Consider the following 19,699-nt stretch of genomic DNA (forward strand, 5'->3'; position numbering starts at 1 on the left):
AAAAAACGGTTGGAGATGGAGCTACATGGCAGAGTTCTTCCCCTCATGTGGCAGTGCAGGTACAAGTCCCTGGGTGGATCCTCAGCTCTGCATATTGTAACTGACTCTCTAGAACTTGGAGATGGCTCCTTCTCTGTCCTAGAGGGTGTGCTAGTGCTCACTATGGAGAACGGTTTGAGGAGTGCAAATAAGCTGTTCTGTGAAAACCTGGGACTGTGTCAGGGAGAGTTGACCTGGAGGTGGGAGGTGATGCTGGATTTCACTGCTGTGATGTATGCAAACTTGTTGAGTCACAGAGGTTTGCACAGACACTTTGTGCATTCCTCACCATTTCCAGCCAGAGCAGTCCTCAAGGGTCCCACTGTCTATGTGGGGCAGGCAATAAGTGACAAGCGATAGACCAAGGAGGGAAAAATAAATTCAGGTAGTGACAACTGCTGCTGTGACGTAATCTAACAGGGCTGAGACAGAGTGACCAGGAGGAGAATTTGAAACATGACTATCTTAGGGTTTCTATTGCTGTGATGAACACTATGACCAAAACAACTCAGAAAGGGTTTCTTTGGCTTATATTTCTACATCACTGTTCATCATTGAAGGAAGTCAGGACAGGAACTCAAACAAGGCAGGAACCTGCAGGCAGGAGCTGATGCAGAGGCTGTGGGTCCTGCTTACTGGCTAGGTCAGCCTGCCTTCTTATAGAATCAGGGACCACTAGCCCAGGAATGGTACCACCCACCATGGGCTGGGCCCTCCCCCATCAATCACTAAGAAAATGCCTTACAGGCTTCCCTATAGCCCAGTCCTATTCAGTCATTTTCTCAATCCAGGTTCACTCATGTCAGATAACTACAGTTTGTGTCAAGTTCACATAAAACTAACTAACATGTTGGTCAAGGAAGAGCTGTCCAAAGTAATGACACTTGAGCAGAGGCCTGAATCTGTGAGTAGGAGGAAACTTTGGAAGGATTTAGATGAAGAACTAAATCTGTGCAAAGGCCCCGTGGCAGAACCAAGCTAGGCAGCTGAAGAAATGGGGCTGGAGCAGAGCACATGAGGGTGAGACTGACATGGTAGATAGGACCCAAGGCACAGAGGCTGTGCAGGGGACTGTACTGTCCTATGGCTGCCATTACAAAGTATCACAAGATCAATGTCTTAAAGTAAAATAAAAAAAAAATCTCTTCTATCTTAGTAATGGAGGCTAGCTACACAAAAGCAGTGTCCTAGAGTCATAGTCATGGTGTCCTAGCCAGGCAGCCTCTGGGGTTTCTACTCTTTCATTTTTTGTTTTGAGACAGGGTGATTGCTCTGTAGCCCAGACTAACTTCATCATACTTTTGACCTTCCTCTTACCTCAGATCCCCACATGCTAGGATTACAGATGAGCCATAAGTGGGATTCAGGTATCCTGCTTAGCCCTGCTTTTCTGGGTATCAACTCTTCTTTCTACACACAGGACCTCTCCCCCCACCCCCGTGTGTGTGTGTGTGTGTGTGTGTGTGTGTGTGTGTGTGTGTGTGTAAGAATGTAGTCATGACCCATCAGATAATAATAAATTCAATCTCCTCAAATCAGGAAACTTAACTAATTATTCCGTCATCAGTCACTTAACAATCTGCAAGGATCCTTTTCCTTTTCTTTTGAGACAAAGTCTCATATAGCCCAGGCTAGCCCCAACTTGATATGTGGCCAAGGATGGATTTCTGGCCTGTTTGTACCTCCCAAGTGCTGGGAATACAAACACCAGTTTATACTGTGTTGAGAGTTGGACCCAAGGCCTTGAACACGCTAAACACTCTAACACCAAGCCGTTACTATGACCAACACACTACACCAGTGACTCTTTTATTTCTTGAAAGTTTGTTTGGAATAGTGGTTTGTCAACCTCCTGAATGCTGTGACCCCCTTAATTCAGTGCCCCATGTTGTGGTGACCCCCAACCATAACATTATTATTTTGTTGCTACTTCATAGCTGTAATTTTGCTACTGTTTTGAATTATAATGTAAGCATCTGCTACACAGGATATCTGATGTACAACCCCTGAAAGGGTCATGACCACAGGTTGAGAATCTGTGGTTTAGAGGTTATAGCAGCAGAATGCAGCAGCTCAGAGATCCACAAGGGAAGGGCAATCCTTCAGGGAAGGGTTGTTCTCTTCCCCTGGGTGTGCAGCAGGGGCTTCCATGGAGCCCTGAGGGAGGAAGGGGACACCTGCCCAGCCAGCTGAATCTACCCTGGTTGGCTTTTTTGAGACAGGAGCATCTTGCAAGGTTGCCCAGGTTGGCCTCAAATCTGCAGCAGATTGGATTCTCTTCTATCTCTCTAGTTCTGGGAGCTACCACACCTGAAGATTCCTTCCTTCGTTCCTTCGTTCCTTGCTTCCTTCGTTCCTTGCTTCCTTCGTTCCTTGCTTCCTTCGTTCCTTGCTTCCTTCGTTCCTTGCTTCCTTCGTTCCTTCGTTCCTTCCTTCCTTCCTTCCTTCCTTCCTTCCTTCCTTCCTTCCTTCCTCCCTCCCCTCCCTCCCTTCCTTCCCTTCCTTTTCAGACAGGGTCTAACTCTAAAGTCTAGGCTAGCTTTGAACTCACTTCATAGTTGAGAACGACCTTGAACTCCTGATATCCCTCCTCCTCCTCCTTCTTCTTCTTCTCCTCCTCCTCCTCCTCCTTTTTTTTTTTTTTTTTTTTATGAACGAGGCTATTTATTAACCCAGCATCCTTTGTTCTAATGCTTGTTGTTGGCAGCTGCATACCTGTCCGGCAATCCTGTCCAGCTCTCTCTGTCCCTGAGGTGTTAGCTTGTGGCCCCCATCTTGATTCTTTTCCACCATTTTCAGCCCCTCCAGGGCTTGGAGGACGCAGTGGGACACACTCTTGGAGCCTCTGCTCAAGTGCCTGGGTCTGACACCGTTTCTCTGCCGTCCAACCCCGGCACCACAGCGGAGGTACAGGCGCGGTGCTGTGGAAGCAGCTTGTGTGTAGAACCAGTTCTCATCACAGGAGGCAAGCTCTTTTCTGTTTGGCCAGCTTGACTGTGTCCACCCATTCGGGGACTTTCAGCTTCCCGGACTTTTTTGAGGAAGTCTGCCAGAACTCTGAGGAACTCCTGCCGGTTAACATCTTTTACAAGTAACTCCAGGCATCGTGCGGCCTCCAGGCTGCCAGCCAGGAGAAAGGATGATATCCCTACTTCTATGGTCCAAGTGATGGGTGTTATGATAATGCACATAGGGAACCTTGGCGGATTCCAAGGCAGCGAGGGTGACTGAGTCCGGGGACAAACATTCCAGGCAGACAGAGCTTATTGAGAAGTTTTATTAGAAAGGGGTAGAGGGGTGGGGAGAGGAAAGAGAAAAGAGATAAAGAGACACTAAGACAGAGAGAGGACAGAATAGAAGAGGGAAAAAGAGAGCTGAAAAAGAGCATAAGTGGGCGGGGTCTGTCTTTTTAAAGGGTCCTTTGCACCTGGTGCAGACTAGTAGTCATGGAATCCTGGGCTGACCAGGGTACTGCCTGAATGCATTCTGCCAGATGACAGGCCAGCATAATGCCTGAATTCTTACAATGGGATTATGGGTGTGTGTCATTATGCCTGGGTCTATCCTTTTTCTATTGTTTTTAATTTTTACTTTCTTTTTCTTTTTTGAGACAAGGTTTCTCTGTGTAGCCCTGGCTGTCTGGAACCAGCTCTGTAGACCAGACTCAAAGAACTACCTGCATCTGCCTCTGGAGTGCCGAGATTGAAGGTGTGCATCACCACTGCCCAACTAGTCCTTTTTTAATAAGGTAAGTCCACAAATTTTGAGAAATTTGGATATTTGGAATATCATTGGATGGCCATTATTTAGCCCTCCAAAATGATGTCTGTAGTGTTCTAAACTGCCACAGTGTTGCAAGCCTGTGGTCTCCGAATGGGACCAGGAGTTCGAGGTCATTCTCACATGCTTAGTGAGACCCTTTCTCCGAAAGACAAGACGGGAGGGTTTTTAGATCTTGGAACTTTGAGAGAATGTCTGGCTGATGGTGACTTAACCTTTTACCCACGCAAACTCTTCTCCCCTGTGCACCTGGGACCCTTGGGCATGGACACACACACACACACACACAAACACACACACACACACACACACACACACACACACACCATCGAAACACAGCTACTCTGCAAATGAAAAGTGAATTTCAGTACTGCAAAACTGTAACCCAGAGACCAGTCCAAGTTCAGCACAAAGCTGGAGTGAGCCCTTAACTTTATTATGACACAGAGAACAATAAGGGGATTGTTTTTGAGGCAGATTCTAAAACAGTAGTGTGTTTTTGTTTTGCCTTTGGTTTGCATTCTGTCGTTTTGGTTAATCCCACTTTCATTCCTTTCAAATGGCATCTTGGAGCCCTGGCTCAACTGCAGCCACCCCCATCAGAAAAAGTGGGAGGGGATCTGAGCTAGGCTGGAGCCAGCCGCCCACCCAGAGTAACACGGATGTAATGAGAGCTCAGGGACAGAGAGACAGCTGGGGGTGGAGAGAGCTCGACCCTCTTTCCAGGAATGGTCTCTGCGCACCCAGAGCACCTGTGGCCAGTCACTTGCTCCCTGTTCAGTTTTGCACAGGGCTGTATTCTGGCAAAACTCTGGGCCTGTCCGCATCGGGGAGACACTGGGATTCTTCACAGAGCAGATGGACCTTGTCATGTAAGGCCTGTAGTCCAAACTACAGTGACAGGGGGATCAACCCAAGTTCCAGGCCAGCCTGGCCTACATAGAAAGACCTTATCTCAGAAATGTCAACAGGCCCAGGAACAGTGAGTGACCCATGCCTTTAATTCCAGCACTCAGGAGGCAGAGGCAGAGGCAGGCAGACTTCTATGAGCTTGAGGCCAACCTGGTCTACATAGTGAGTTCAGCCAGTGCTACCCAGAGAGAGCCTCAGAAAACAAACGCATGACCACAACAAAACCCTAATTAATTGGTTAATTAAAATGAGAGATTGGTCTGGAGAGATGGCTCAGAGGTTAAGAGTACTGACTGCTCTTCCAAAGGTCCTGAGTTCAATTTCCAGCAACCACATGGTGACTCACAACCATCTGTAAAGAGAGCTGGTGCCCTCTTCTGGCCTGCAGGCAGAATACTGTATGCATAATAAATTAATCTTTAAAATGAGAGATGATCTTTAAAAAACTCAACAAGGGCTGGGAAAACCCTTGGGAATATGACTCAGTGGGTAAATAGCACTCACGGCTGTACAAGCCTAAGGACCAGGGTTCGAATCCCTGGTATCCAGGTAAAAAGCTGGGCAGGGCTGGTGGTAACTGTGACTTCAACACTGGTTCATGAGAGATGCTGTCTTAAAGGAACAAGGTAGAGTAATAGTAGAGGAACCAATGCCCTGCCCTGGGCTTCCACATGCCCCATGGTGGGTCCCCCTGCGCCCCTATGTGTGTGTACTACACACCACGCTCACATAACAAAAATAAGAAGACAGACTAGAGTTGAGAGATGCTGTGAAGAAAAAACAATATACAAAACAGGTCACTGAAGGATACTAACATCATTTTAATGAACAATTCTGAGAAATGTACAGGATGCTTCCTGTGGGCTTCTTGGTTTCCAGTTCACACATACTGACAGTTATCTCATTCTTGTGCTGATGCTGTGGGGCATGCTCTTTCCAGTTTAATTATTAATTAAGAATTAATTAATTAATTCACATGATTTATTCCAGTTACTGCTCCTTCTGCAGGCCCATCTCTGCCCTTTAATGAATGTCTGCCAAGACTTGGATGAATTTTCTCAGATCTTTTTCTGTGTTTAAGTTTTCACTGATGTGTATATGTGGAAATATAGAGATTGGGTGTGTTTATTTCAAGACCTTTCATTTACTTTAAAAATGGGATTATTAGTATTTTCTGCATGTGGTTGTTTTGCCTGAGAATGTTTGTGTGCACATACATGTGGTGCCCGAGGCGGCCAGACGAGGGCAGTGGATACCCAGGATCTAGAATTCCAGCTGGCATGTGAATGAATCCTGGGACTCAAACCCAGATCCTCTGCAACAGCAGCCAGTGCTCTGAGCTGCTTGTGTGCTTGTGGTGTGGGTGCGCGCATGAGTGTGTGTGTGTGTGTGTGTGTGTGTGTGTGTGTGTGTGTGGTGTGTTGTTTATTTAGTTTTTTTGCTTTTTTGAGTCTAGCTCCATAGCCCAGGCTGGTCTGGAACTCAAGGCGATTGTTCTGCTTTAGATCACCGCGTGCTAGAATTACACCGCGCCCTGCTACTGTCGGTGATTTTTAACCCTGGGTGGACGGGACTGTACAAGTCGCACAGAGAGGGAGAGACGCAGGCTGAAGGTACCAAGCAAGCTTGTGCAGAGGGTGGCGGTCGGGGGCACCTGTGGTGGCAGCGGGGGTGAGGGCAAAATGTGGATGAGAACAGGAATAAGGATGTAGAGCAGCCGGATATCACAGAGTGCCAACAACTAAAGTAAACATGAGACACAAGCTGGACATGTGTCAGGATGGCCGAGCGGTCTAAGGCGCTGCGTTCAGGTCGCAGTCTCCCCTGGAGGCGTGGGTTCGAATCCCACTTCTGACAGTACTTTCATTTTACTATTTTTGTGTATGTTTTCCTCTCCGAAAATCCGGAAGCAAATTTCGAAACGGGGTTTCACTGGCAGAAGCAGAAGGGGAGTTTTTCCCGCCCCCTTTCTTCAATTCGTTTTACAGTTTCAATTCAAAGAAGTATTAGGAAGAAGGTGGATTTGAAAGGTGTAAGACGGCACTTAAAAATACCAAAACGAGAGTGTTCTTCAGTGGTTACCTACGTAAGGTAAATTACAATGAGTAGTAATGTGCAAGAAAAATGTCAGACTTGTCAGAAGTGGGATTCGAACCCACGCCTCCAGGGGAGACTGCGACCTGAACGCAGCGCCTTAGACCGCTCGGCCATCCTGACAACCACAAATAAACTTCGTAGTCAAACCTCTTTGTAGGCTTCTCAGTATGCGCATGCGTACCGAGTAGCAGCCTATGCCTGGTCTTCCGTATGGGGCGGAGCAAGTGCCCTGTGCAGTGCGACTAAGTGGCCAGAGGAGGGCGCTCGCCTCCTGCTGGAAAACCCGAAAGGCACTAGTTCTGCGGCTGTTCTTTCGGACGAATGCAGAAAACTGTGCCTTTCGACTTTGTTTCCTGAGGATGACCAGCAACCTTGCATTTTTTATTTATTTATTTTTATTTTTTATTTTTTTGCGTGTCTTTTCACGTGACAATCTAGTGACAGCTAACAGTGCTTAGCCTCTGCTACCCAGACCCGGTGACGTCCCATCCCTGTTGCCCAGCTGTGATCAAAACAGCAGCTTTTCATTTGCATGGTTACTGGTTTGTTTCAGACTGCGGCTTGGGTGAACCTTGCGGCGACACGGTGTGATCCGGGTTCTGGCGGTGCCCCCAGTGCCCACACAGTGTCTGGAACGCAGTACGTGTGCAGGACAGACCTTCCTTCCCCCTCACCCGCGCCTGTCATTTCGTGACTCATGCCCTTCTCCCCAAACCTCAGACCTGCTCATGAGAACCAGAAAATCCTAGCCCAGAGGGTGTCGTTCCCCATGGGGTTTCTAAAGGTATAAGGGGTCTCAGACCTCTGGGGCTCTAGGCTCCTCGGAGGCCTGCCACTGATTTGCTGTGTGACGATGGCCGGCTCCGGTTCTCTCTGTGCTGAAGGTCCGAAAGAGGATCTGAAATGAGTTCTTTGAGGAGTCCGGGGGTCAAACTCAGAAGACACTATGATCACTACGATTCTACTGGTCCCTTGGAGCCCTCGCGCTTGTCTGAGATTGTGTAAAGACAGGCCTGAGGAAGAAGACAGTACCACCCACACTTGCCTCAGGATCCTCAGGGCTTGGGATGTAATCTGGTTGAGTCAACAGAGACCCTGGTTATTATTCCAGATGTGACCAGACTCCCACGCCCTTTTCCCGGTCCCCAAAGTCCCGCCACAATCGGTTTGCAATGGCCTTTCCTGAAAAGCACATCGTCCCGACTGTACAACCAAACCTAGTTAAACATCTACTGAGCCCTTGGTGTGTGCCACAATCTTCCGGGTGCCATGAGCAAAACTCAAGACTCCTTCATGGGAGGAAGGCAAGACATTAATTAGATGGACAAGCTCAAGGGCAGAAGAGGATGTTTGAGAGTCTGAAGCAGAAGAAAAGATATACTGTGTCCCCTTGGGCGTACCCATGCAACTAACATTTCCGTTAGTTTTAAATAAACTTATTTATTCAGTGTGTGTGTGTGTGTGTGTGTGTGTGTGTGTGTGTGTGTGTGTCTGTGTGTGTGTCTGTGTGTCTGTATGTCTGTGTGCTTGTGCATGTGGAGGTCACAAGACAACTCAAACTCAGGCTGTCAGGCTTACACTGCAAGCACCTTTACCCACTGATGCATCTCACTGTACCCTTCAATTTTTTTTTTCTTTTTTTTTTTTGACAGGGCCTCTCTATGCAGCTCTGGCTGGCCTTGAGACTCAGACAGAACTCTGTCTCCCAAGTGCTGTGATAGCAGGAGTTCTAATTTGCTTGTCTGTTGTCTGTAGCTATGACAAACAATCATGACCAAAAACAGCTTGGGGAGGAAAAGGTTTATTTCATCTAAATAGTCCATCATCGAGGGAAGACAGGGCAGGAGCTTGAAGCAGAAACCACAGGGGAAGGGCTTGATGGCTGGCTCCCAAGTTCTGGATCAGCTGCCTTTCTTATGCGGTTCAGGCCCACCTACCTAGGAACGGTACAGCCCTCAGTAGGCTGGGCCTTCACTGTCAAATTAGTGGTAGGCCAATCTTACTTATGTTCAATTCCTTTCACCTTTAAAGGTGAAAGGAAAGAACCAGCTCCTTTAGTAGGTCCTTACACACACACACACACACACACACACACACACACACACACACACACCAATAATAATAATAATAATGGCTGTGTGACAGAGGTAATCCTTCAACTGAGGTTCCCTCTTCCCAGGTGTGTCGGGTTAATCATCACAAGCCATGTACACCACAAGGCCCTGCGTCAGTGGCTGAGAACATGAAGGACTCCTGTCTTTCAAGCCTTTTTTGTCAATATGGAATACAACCGGTTATTGTCCTGTAGGCACCAAGCAGATTTCTATCCATTTATACATTCGTGCCAGCCTTCTCAATTGTCAGCAAGCATGTCTTCCAGTTCTTAACATTGCACTGGCTCCCACTCTGATCAATAAGATAGAAAGCCAGTTAGTTATTGTGCTGGGGATGGGGTTGAGGGTCTTGACATACTGGGTAATTATCCTACCAGAGCTATGCCACACAAAGGAGATATTTGTTTAATCATTTCTGGGTTTTGTGTTTTGTTTTGGTTTTTGGAGACAGGGTTTCTCTGTGTAGCTTTGTAGACCAGGCTGGCCTTGAACTCACAGAGATCAGCCTGCCTCTGCCTCCTAAGTGCTGGGATTAAAGGCGTGCACCACCACAGCCCAGCCCTCATTTCTGTTTCTTATGTGTGTATGATTGTGGGGTGTATGTGTGTGCACAATCATGGCAGCCGGAGAATGAGTTCAGGAGCTTCTCCTCAGGCCCTGGCCATTTGTGTTTTGAGACAGGGTCTTTCACTAGGATGTGAGATTTGCCAGTTATGCGATGGTGGCTGACCATCCCCCTCTCCCCCCATTGGATCCTCCTGTCTCCACTTCCCCAGGGCAGAGATTTATAAGCATGCCATGTAAAGGGATCACACACCTCATGCCATATAGCCACTCCCCACAATAATAATAAAAATAACAATGAATAACATTTAACAGACAAACAAGTGATTGGGAACCACACCTGGTGGTGCATGTCTTTCATCCCATCCCACTCAGGAGACAGAGGCCAATTGGTCTCTGTGTGAGTTCCAAACTTTCCAAGGTATCCAGTGAGACCCTGTACCAAACCAAAAACAAACAGAAGTAGCAATTAAGGTTGGTTAAGGGCCGGGCAGTGGTGGCGCACGCCTTTAATCCCAGCACTCCGGAGGTAGAGACCGGTGGATCTCTGTGAGTTCAAGACCAGCCTGGTCCACAAGAGCTAGTTCCAGGACAACCTCCAAGGCTTGTCAAAAAAAACCAAAAAAAAAAAAAAAAAAAAAAAAGAAAAAAAAAAGAATGGTTGGGGTTTTTACAAACAGTGGATAGAGAAGGCCTTCTAAAGCTTCAGTGAGTATCATCGGTGAGGAGGGCGGTGACATTCTAGATGGGAGACAGTGAATGCAATGGTTCTCTGGCAGAGAGGAGGAGGAGTGAGACATCCAGGTCAGTGAGACAGAATCAGGGTGCAAGGGGGGACTTAGGTTTGTGTTACACCAGGCTGGGTCTTAGGAAAAGGACTTTAGCTTTCCATTGTTTGAAATGTACTCGCCAGAGTGTTCATGTGGGATATGGTGGGTCCTGATGACCCTTAGTTGTACATGGAAAAACAGGTGGGAGTTAGAGAGGAACCAGGGAAACTTGGCTGGGAAGGTCAGACAGACTGGAGGCTGGCCTGTGGAGGACACCAAGATACAGAGAGGCTGCCTGGCCTGTGGAGGACACCAAGATACAGAGAGGCTGCCTGGCCTGTGGAGGATGAGGATACAGAGATTCTGCTTGGCCTGTGGAGGACACCAGGACCTTGAGCAATGTGGTTGAAAGTGCAACTTCAGCATCTGCCTGTAAGCACCTGCCTCAAAGTGGAATGAGAACTCTGGCCCCTCTGTGGTCTTGATGACTTCCTGTGGCAGCCTCTCTCTGTATCCTAGTGTTCTCCATAGGCCAGGCAGACTCTCTGTATCCTGGTGTCCTTCACAGGCCAGGCAGACTCTCTGTATCCTCATCCTCCACAGGCCAGGCAGACTCTCTGTATCCTGGTGTCCTCCACAGGCCAGGCAGACTCTCTGTACCCTGGTGTCCAAGGTCCCTATTGGCACTGGGGCCCAGCACTCCTGGACCACCTCATCTTGAGTATCCCCAGCTGTCCTGAGTGCAGATCACTTGAGACAGAGAAGGCAGGTTCAGAGCACAGGCTGGCCTGCTGCAGCCACCTTTCTGGCCTGTAGGGATGAACACTTGCCAGACAGCCATGTTTCCCATTGCCACCCGTTGTACCTTTTTAGGTGACCACTTTCTGGCCTGGAGGAGGCTTCTCACAGCCTCATTCCAACCTGAACTCCCCAAAGCCAACAATGTCTTCCTTCCTCTAATCCCCAGAACAGCCACAACAGCCTGAAGGAGGGACAAACCTCACCTCTCCCTCTTGGGAGAGGAAAGTCCCTGGGCTGACCTGGAAAGTCCACCAGCAGCAGGGGAAGTCCCTATGTGGCTCCTGAGGTGCTGGGCTCTGGTCACCAATGGAGCCAAGTGGCCACACGGTGACTATCCAGCCAAGGGCCCTGCGAGGTGCACTCCTAGCATTCCCGTGACACTGGCTCTTGTCACACCCTCTTCCTGGGGAAAGGGTGGCAGGAAGCCAAATTTTAGCAAGTGCCTTCTTTTCTCTACTATGGAGTTCATGGTCCTAACAGCACCACAATGATGTATATTACACTAATTTAACGGATGAAAAGAATAAATTTCAGAGAGGCAAGTAACTCGTTGATAGACAGCTAATAAATGCACCTGATTTATCTGCAACAAAACTCCCTCCTTGGAACTGGAGAGAGGGCTTGGTGCTGAAGAGTGTTTGCTGTTATTTAGGACCTGAGTTCAGTCCCCAACACCCAGGTCTACAGCTCCAGGAGATCCCACGCCCTCTTCTGGCCTCCAAGGGCACCTACACGTGCATATATACAAGCTTCTCCAGGAGTACTGTGTGCCTGCTGCTGTGCTGGGTGACTTCTAGGTAGTCTCTTCATGGTCTTGACAGCCGAGTCGTCTCTCCAGCCCATCCAGTTTTGTAATTAACACCGAGGTGGCTGAAACAGATTTTATTTAGCTTCACAATACTGACTTTAAAACTTTTTTGACAGAGATCTCATTCTATAATTATGCTGGTTCCCAATTCATGGCAATCCTCCTGCCTCAGCCCCAGTGTGCTGAGATTACATGCATGAACCACCGAGCTCAGCTTCCAAGGCAGGCCCTTGAATGAGTCATTACCCTCCAGCCCTGCAGTACCTCATGACTGCCTCCTCTTGGTCTCTTTCCCTTGCCTCCTTGAGAGGAAGAAGAAAATTTTAAGCTATGAGAGCTTGCTGAGTCAGGTGCAGGCTGGACCTGAAGGGCTGTTTTTAGCACTGTTTTCATTATTGAAGGAGACTAAAAGAACGGATAGATTTTCCCCAGCATGGCTGTCCAAGCAGTATGGCCAGGCTTTTGTGTTCCTGGCTGTGCTTTCCTTGGCTGAAGGAGGAGGGCGGACACCATCAGGCGCCAGGGAATAACTTGTGCCAAGGCTCTGGTCTGGCATCTCAGCTACTGTGGGAAAGCAGGACATCCCAAGGGGCAGGAAGTGCGACAATGAAATGGATGAGGTAGGCAGAGTCTTTAAGGCAAGAGATGAGGCCTATCAAAGACCTCCAAGGTTACCCCCCTCCAACCCACCCTCTGTGCCCCAGTTTTTCATTTTGAATAGGTCACATGGACTGTGAGTGCTTCTGTGTGACCAGAATGGTATCAAAGCCAGGAGTTTACTTTCAAGTTCTCTGGAATGCTTAGCATGGCCTGAGAAAACTTTGATCACCCTAGAAAGAGATGCCTGCAATGGAGACTCTCCTGTTTGCTACCCTGCAGAGCAGGAGCATGGGACTAAGAGTGAGAGCATGTGGGCTGGGGACACGGGGTTCACACCAACCTCTGCTATCTGCCCCAGCTCTGCGATCTTGGGGGGAAGTGACTCAGCCACAGTTTACCAACCTTCAAAGGTGGATTCTGCAATAGAATCTGTGGACAAGTTAGGACAAGCCAGGCACACAGTGCTGCCTGTGAGGGGGACTCTGGTGACACAGGCAAGACTGCATTTCTCCACCCGGTGAATGCCGTGGGGGCGGGGTCTCACTGCCAATCTGACCTCAAAAAGGGGCTTTCTATAGTGTCACCCACCCAACCCCAGGCTGTCCTGCCTGCCTCACCCGAGGTACCCTGAAACCTGCCCAGCATCTCTTCCACCTCCCCCTCATCTCCAAACCCTTCCCCTCCATCCCCTCCCCTCCCATCTCCTCTTTCTCTCCCCTTCTCGCTCCCTCCCTTCCTCCTCCTTTTTCCATCCCTTTCCTTTCCTTCCCTCTCTCCCTTCCTTCTTTCTTGGTGCTGAGGATCTAACCAGGCCTTGCTCGTGCTAGGCAAATGCTCTTCTACTGAGTTACATCTTCAGTCCCAACTACAACACACCTGTTTGTATCTCACTATTTAGCCAAGACAGCAACCAACTCATGATCCTCTTGCCTCAACCTCCCAGGCGTGTGCCACCACACTCACCTGCTTCCCGCTTTTTTGATCTCCCACACACAGTCTGTTTGCTCCTTGTGGCCTGTCCTGAGTCATCTTTCCCCAGATCACACAGGACAGGTTGTGTCTTTGTGGTGCCCTGGCTAATGTGTTCCACCCTCTTCTCATTCACTGTCCGGCTTCCCTGACTCAGGTCTAATTTATTTGTTGATTATGTTTCTTTCCCACCAGGCTCAGCTATGGGAAGGCGGATACCTGGCCATGGGCTCCTCCCTGGGAAATGCTGGTCTAGAGGTTTGGTAAGGACAAATAGATTGTGGATGGACAGATGGGTGGATAGACAGATGGATGGGTTGATGGGTGGAAAAAATGGATGGACAGACAACAGACAGACAAATGGATAGGTATAGGCCAGGAAGTTGGGGTCCCCTATACTGAGGTATCCTGGTGGTTTCCTTCCCTTAGAACTTTTATGCCTGAGCCTCACTGCCCAACCCTCCCCATTGGCACATCAGTCCTTCCCTGCCTGGGCTAGGAACTTCCAGCCTTCCTGTTGATATAGATTTTGTTTATTCATTTATTTATTTATACAAGTTCAAGGATCATTAAAAACTAACATGTTGTTTGTGAGTACTGTTTTGTTTTCCCTCCAGCCTCTTTTGAAGGCTCATTCATTCTGCCTCTCTGGTCTAGCAGATTTAATTTTTAAATTACTTTTGTGTGTGTGTGTGTGTGTGTGTGTTGTGTGTGTGTCTGGGACAGTATGCCACATGTGTGCAGTGCCTACAGTAGCAAGAAGAGGGTGTTGGATCCCCCGGAGCCTGTTGTGGGTGCTGGGAAGGAACTTGCTCTTCTGAAAGAGCAGGGAACCACCGAGCCACCTTTCTAGACCCTCTGATGGGTTTTCCTGCTCTTTTGCTACTTCAGAGCTTTCTCGGGAGGCTGTGCCCTAAGGACATGGGGACATGTCTAAGTCTAGAACACCTGGGCATTCACTTGCTACTTGTTTCCTGGGCTAAAACCATTAAAACAGGAAGCACCGCTATACAACATGGGAAAGAGCCTCCCATTCCCTGCCACCACATCCTTGCCACCCCCACCTGTTAGATTATTTAAGGCAGCTGTAGAGAGACAGAAGTTGGAAACAGAGGCTTGCCCTGACCTTAGGCAGGACCATGTGGGTGAATTCTTGTCCCCCCACATGTGCAAATGGCTAAAATGCCTACAGAAGATGGGATGCAGCCCCTCATAGGGATGGAACTGACTTCCATTGTCTGCAAGCAAAGCTGGGAAGTGTCTTTCTGCAGGAAACTGCCATCACTCCTACCCCTATCCCCATACACTGTCCTGTTCTGCTCAGTCTACTCTCAGGCTTTCCCTTGCACAAAGGCTGTGAATATCTATTTTCATTAGCACGTGCAATACTAGTCGTCTTAGCATTGCTGTTACTGTAATGAAACACCATGACCAAAAGCAAGTTGGGAAGAAAGGGTTTATTTGGCCTATTTTTCCACACCATAATCTATCACTGAAGGAAGTCAGGACAGGAACTCACACAGGGCAGGATCCTGGAGGCAGGAGCCAATGCAGAGGCCATGGAGGAACTGTGTTTACTGGCTTGTTCCTCATGGCTTACTCAGCCTGCTTTCTTACAGAACGCTAGCCCAGCGATGGCACCACCCACCATGGGTTGGGTCCTTCCCCATCAGTCACTAATTAAGAAAATGCCCTACAGTTGGATCTTATGAAGACATTTTCTCAGTTAAGGTTCCCTCCCTTCAGATGACTCTAGCTTTTGTCAAGTTGATATAAAACTAGCCAGGACACTAGTCACACCTTTTTGAAAATTCTGCCACACTATAGTACTTCACCCATTTCTACTTACATTTTTGGGTTGTCGACACTATGGCAGGTATTGTATTTCTCGTGGACAATGCTGGGCTCCCTGGCTCACCCATTTGCAATGTCAGGAAACAAGAGATTAAATCCTCCTGCTGATGGGGATCACTGAGGATGCAGAGAGGAGGGAATGGAGAAGGAGGCAGAGGAGGAAAAGTTTGCTCTGTTTGTGCTGAGAGGAAGAGAAGGCACTCTACCTGGGGACCCCAGAGTGATTGAAAGCCCTGGGTAGGACAAAGAACATGAGTGTAAGGAGACCCTTGGATGGCCACAGAAGCCTGAAAGTAGAGATGGGGCATGCACTTCCTCTAGGGAGCTGAGGTTCTGGGAATGTACAGAGACCTTATCCCTTTGCACTTTGCATGTGGATCGTGAGGTCCTAGATGGGCAGCTGCTTCCCCAGCCTTTCATGGTCAGCTTTAGATCTAAGACGTATGGGTCCAGGACCACCAGCTCTCTGAGGCCCAACCCCATCTAAGCAGGACTTCTGAGGAGAGAGAGGGGCTGTGGCTGTGAGAGGGCAAGGGAGCAGGAACCAAGCACAGCACTTTCCCATAGGCTCTGAACCACTGAGGATTTCAACATTTCCTCATTCACCCACATGGACATAGGAGGCCCTGGGCTGGCATAGAGTGGGACTTGATCCTGTGGGGAATGTTCAAAAAGCTGAATGAATAGGAGGAGGAGATCCCCTCCTCAGCAGCCAGACATTAGCTGGGGAGAGTCCAGTCCCAAGATGCAATCCCAAGAGAGGAACACAGAGACTCAGTCCTCAGCTGCAAACACACAAAAGAGTCTGAATTGGAAGTGTATTCAGTAATGAACATTCCTAGGATGCTTACAAGGTCCCAGGGGGTGGGGAAGTCCAAGCAGTCTCTGCCATGTGGAGGGAGGTCTATGGTGGGAACATCTATAGTCACAGAAACAGCCACAAGTGTGCTGAACAGCCTGGTGCATTAAGGGTACAGAACCCAGGCTAGAGGCCAGGGAAGGCTTCAGGGTGTGTGTGTGTGTGTGTGTGTGTGGTGGGGAGGCAGTAGTGGACCACTTTTAAGCTGGATATAGTGTTTCATGTCTGAGGGCCCAGTGCCCAGTTACTCAGAGGGTGAGGCGGTGAGATTGTGTTGGAGATGCTTATAAGAAGGCAGGAGGACCTCAAGCTGGAGACTTGCCTGGGTACCATACCATACCATACCATACCATACCATACCATACCATACCATTCTATTCCATTCCATTCCATATATAATACTATATTAGCAAGAACTTGTCTCAAAGAAACAAAACCAACAACAAAAGAAGCTAAAAACAACATTTGCATGTTGGAATAGCCCATTCCTTTTTTGGGATGGCTGGGGAGATGTTTGGGGTCCTAGGGAAAGAAAATCAGAACCACTGTGGCTAAGGACAAGGTGTGAGGCTAGCCACTGGCAGGACTTCAGGGCTGGGAAGGCTCCAGTGAGGCAGTTTGGGATGCCCCTGCCTGGCATGCATAAGACAAGCATGCTGCCTCCAGAAGTCCCTCGGGTTTGGACACTAGCCTGGGGCCTGGAGCCTAGCCAGTTACTGGAGAGGACAGCTACCTGCAGAAATGGCTGTCACCTGCCAAAGCTAGGGAGATGGGACTTGGCCAACTATAGCCTGTTTTCCTTTGCCTTTTTCCATTTAAGGGCACATAATTCTTCCTCCCAGTGAATTATCCAAAGCTCCCAGCTTCTGTCATATTTCCTTCCCTCTGAGGGGGTGGGGAGACAAAAAGCTTTCACTTTCCTTTTAGACCTTCATCACAATGGGACTTGAATTTCCCTTTTCTTATCTCTCTCTCTGAAATTTTAAAAGTAAAGATTCTATTTTATTTATTTATTATGTATACAACATTCTGCTTCCATGTATATCTGCACACCAGAAGAGGGCACCAGATCTCATAGCGGATGGTTGTGAGCCACCATGTGGTTGTTGGGAATTGAACTCAGGACCTCTAGAAGAGCAGTTGGTGCTCTTAACCTCTGAGCCATCTCTCCAGCCCAAAGTATTTTATTTTTAATTATGTGCATGTTTGTGTATGTGTACATGAGTGCAGGTGCCCCAGGAGGCCAGAGGTGCAGGATTTCCCTGGAGCTGAAGTTACAGGCAAATTCGAGACATCTGATTATGGGTACTTGGAACTGGACTAGGGTCCTCTACACAGGCAGCACCCGCTCTTGACTGCGGAGCCACCCCTGTAACCATCCCTTAATCCCTCCCTTCTTTCCCCTCTGGATTTTATTTTGGGAGGGGGGGTTGGTATGGTCTCACTGTGTAGCCTCTGCATAGAACTCACTATGTAGACCAGGCTAGATTCATAGACAGCCTATCTTTCTTGACATAGTGTTTCACTTTGTAGACCAGGCTAGCCTAGAACTCATGATCCTCCTGCCTCTACGTCCCAAGTACTGAAATTATAGGTGTGTGCCACCATGCCTGGCAAGGTTTGACCGTTGTAAACTTCCATGTCTTTTTTTTTTTCTCTTTTCCCCTTTCTGGATAGAGATCCTGTCCTGGGAGGTCAGAGATATGTGGAAGAGTGAACATCATTGTGTTAAAATGATGTTTAAATAAACTTTCCAAGTTGCAGAACTCAGCCAGTATCTGGCATACAATGCAGCAAGCAATGCAGAGCCCAATGTGGTGATGGTATGAGCCAGATGGTGGCCACCATTTGTCCTAGACCACAGGTTCCCCAAGTACTGAGCAGCAGCTGCATGTCCTGTGTGGCTTGCTGGCACACTGTCAAAGCATCCTGCCAGGAAAAGTGCTCTTGTTCTATCTTACAAATGAGGAAGCTAAGGCTGGGAGAGTCAGGCTCCAGCTTATTGTCCTGTGTCCCTGTCTCCCTGCCTTGGGAGGTGCATACAGTGACTGACAGGGTAAGTGTATAAACAGTGTTGATTCTTCCCAGTGGGGCAGTTAGAAGATGCCTCTGCTCAGGCCCTGGAAGGTAAAGTGGTATTTGGATACTAGCCTTTTATTACCCACAGCAGGGAAGTGACTCAAACATTCCTATAGGACAGACTTAGGATCCTGGAAAGCCCCAACTGCCCAATTAGCAGCTCCCAAGTCACTGGGTACAGAGCCATCCACTACAGGATGGTCCCAGGGGATTCCCCTGTGGGTAAAGAGGGGGCTTCCAGCCACCAGGATTGTGTTGGCTAATACTGATAGTCAATTGGACAGAGTCTACAATCACCTTGCAGACAGACCTCAGGTACATCTGTGAAGGAGTTTATAGATTACATTAATTGAGGCAGTAAGATCCATTTCAAATGTGGGTGGCACTATGCCATGCCTGAACAAAAAGGAGAAGGCTAGCCCTGCACCCCTCCCTCTGTTTCCTGACCTGGGAAACAGAATCTAACCCCATGGCTTTCCTATCAAAGGGTTGAATGGAACAAGGAAGTTTCCTCTTTAAAAGGCAAGTAGGTTTCAGAGTCAGCCCTAATCTGCTCCTTGGTGTTGTCTCAGGTCCTGGGATCACTTCCTGAGACCCACCTATGGGTTTATCTTCTCAGCAGGAGCCTACCAACTCCAAGACAGAGCTTGGCCTCCAGGTTTAAAGGGTCAGGCCCATGACCTAATATGAACTGGTAAAAGGCACTATTGGTCAAAAGAATCCCTCTTCCGGTTAGCACTTGTCCAAGATCAAAGCATGCACTCAAAGCTGCATCCTGTTCTGGGAAAATACACTCTGCTTATCAACGCCACCACTTTTACATGGGCAGATTGGGGTGGGGTGTGAAGCCAGCTCTGACCAGCCAGAGTGAGGGACAGGGCCCCTCTGCATTAGGAATACAAATCTATCGGTACTCCTCATAGGTGGGCTTGGCAGTTTCCAATGCACCTACACACACGTCTGCAGAAGTACAGCATTTTGCTTTGCTGAAGTGCTTTGGATTATACGGTCATTTTCCTAAGATGTCCCCAGACCCATTTTAAACACTGACTATGGATGTAAGGTGACCAGCTACCTCACAATCCTGCCATTATGCCTTTCTTGGCATGATGGATTGTACCCTTGAACTCTAAGTCCAAATAACCCTCCCTTCTTTGAGTTGTTTTTGTTAGCTATTTTGCCACAGCAATATGACAAGTAACAGGGACCAAGCTGAGAAAATCTCACTTCTGGAGCCCAAGGGAAGGAGAAGCAGGGGCACAAGGCCAGCATTCACCCAAAGTCTCTGCCTGCAGCTAGTCAGAGGAAGCAAGTCCCAGCCTGGGACACTGAATTCACTTGGAACTGGCTGCAACATGCTGGAGGCTAAGGTGGACCCGGCCCAAGGTCTGACTGGAAATGCTCCTGGCCTTCTGGGGAGTGAGGTCAAACTGGAGGGTACAGAGTACTCTGG

The 19,699-nt window shown here is 48.5% G+C and overlaps 2 non-coding genes across 2 annotated transcripts; one reads left to right on the forward strand and one right to left on the reverse strand.

The window, feature by feature from the left end:
- The first annotated feature begins 6,505 nt into the window (after positions 1-6,505).
- Trnal-cag lies at positions 6,506-6,588 on the forward strand. Its single transcript has one exon. It is a non-coding gene; the product is annotated as a tRNA-Leu (tRNA).
- A 277-nt stretch (positions 6,589-6,865) lies between these two features.
- On the reverse strand, positions 6,866-6,948 carry Trnal-cag. The gene has a single exon. It is a non-coding gene; the product is annotated as a tRNA-Leu (tRNA).
- Between the last annotated feature and the right edge of the window lie 12,751 nt (positions 6,949-19,699).

Source organism: Cricetulus griseus, chromosome 3, assembly GCF_003668045.3.
Source record: "Cricetulus griseus strain 17A/GY chromosome 3, alternate assembly CriGri-PICRH-1.0, whole genome shotgun sequence".
NCBI classification, from domain to species: Eukaryota; Metazoa; Chordata; class Mammalia; order Rodentia; family Cricetidae; genus Cricetulus; species Cricetulus griseus.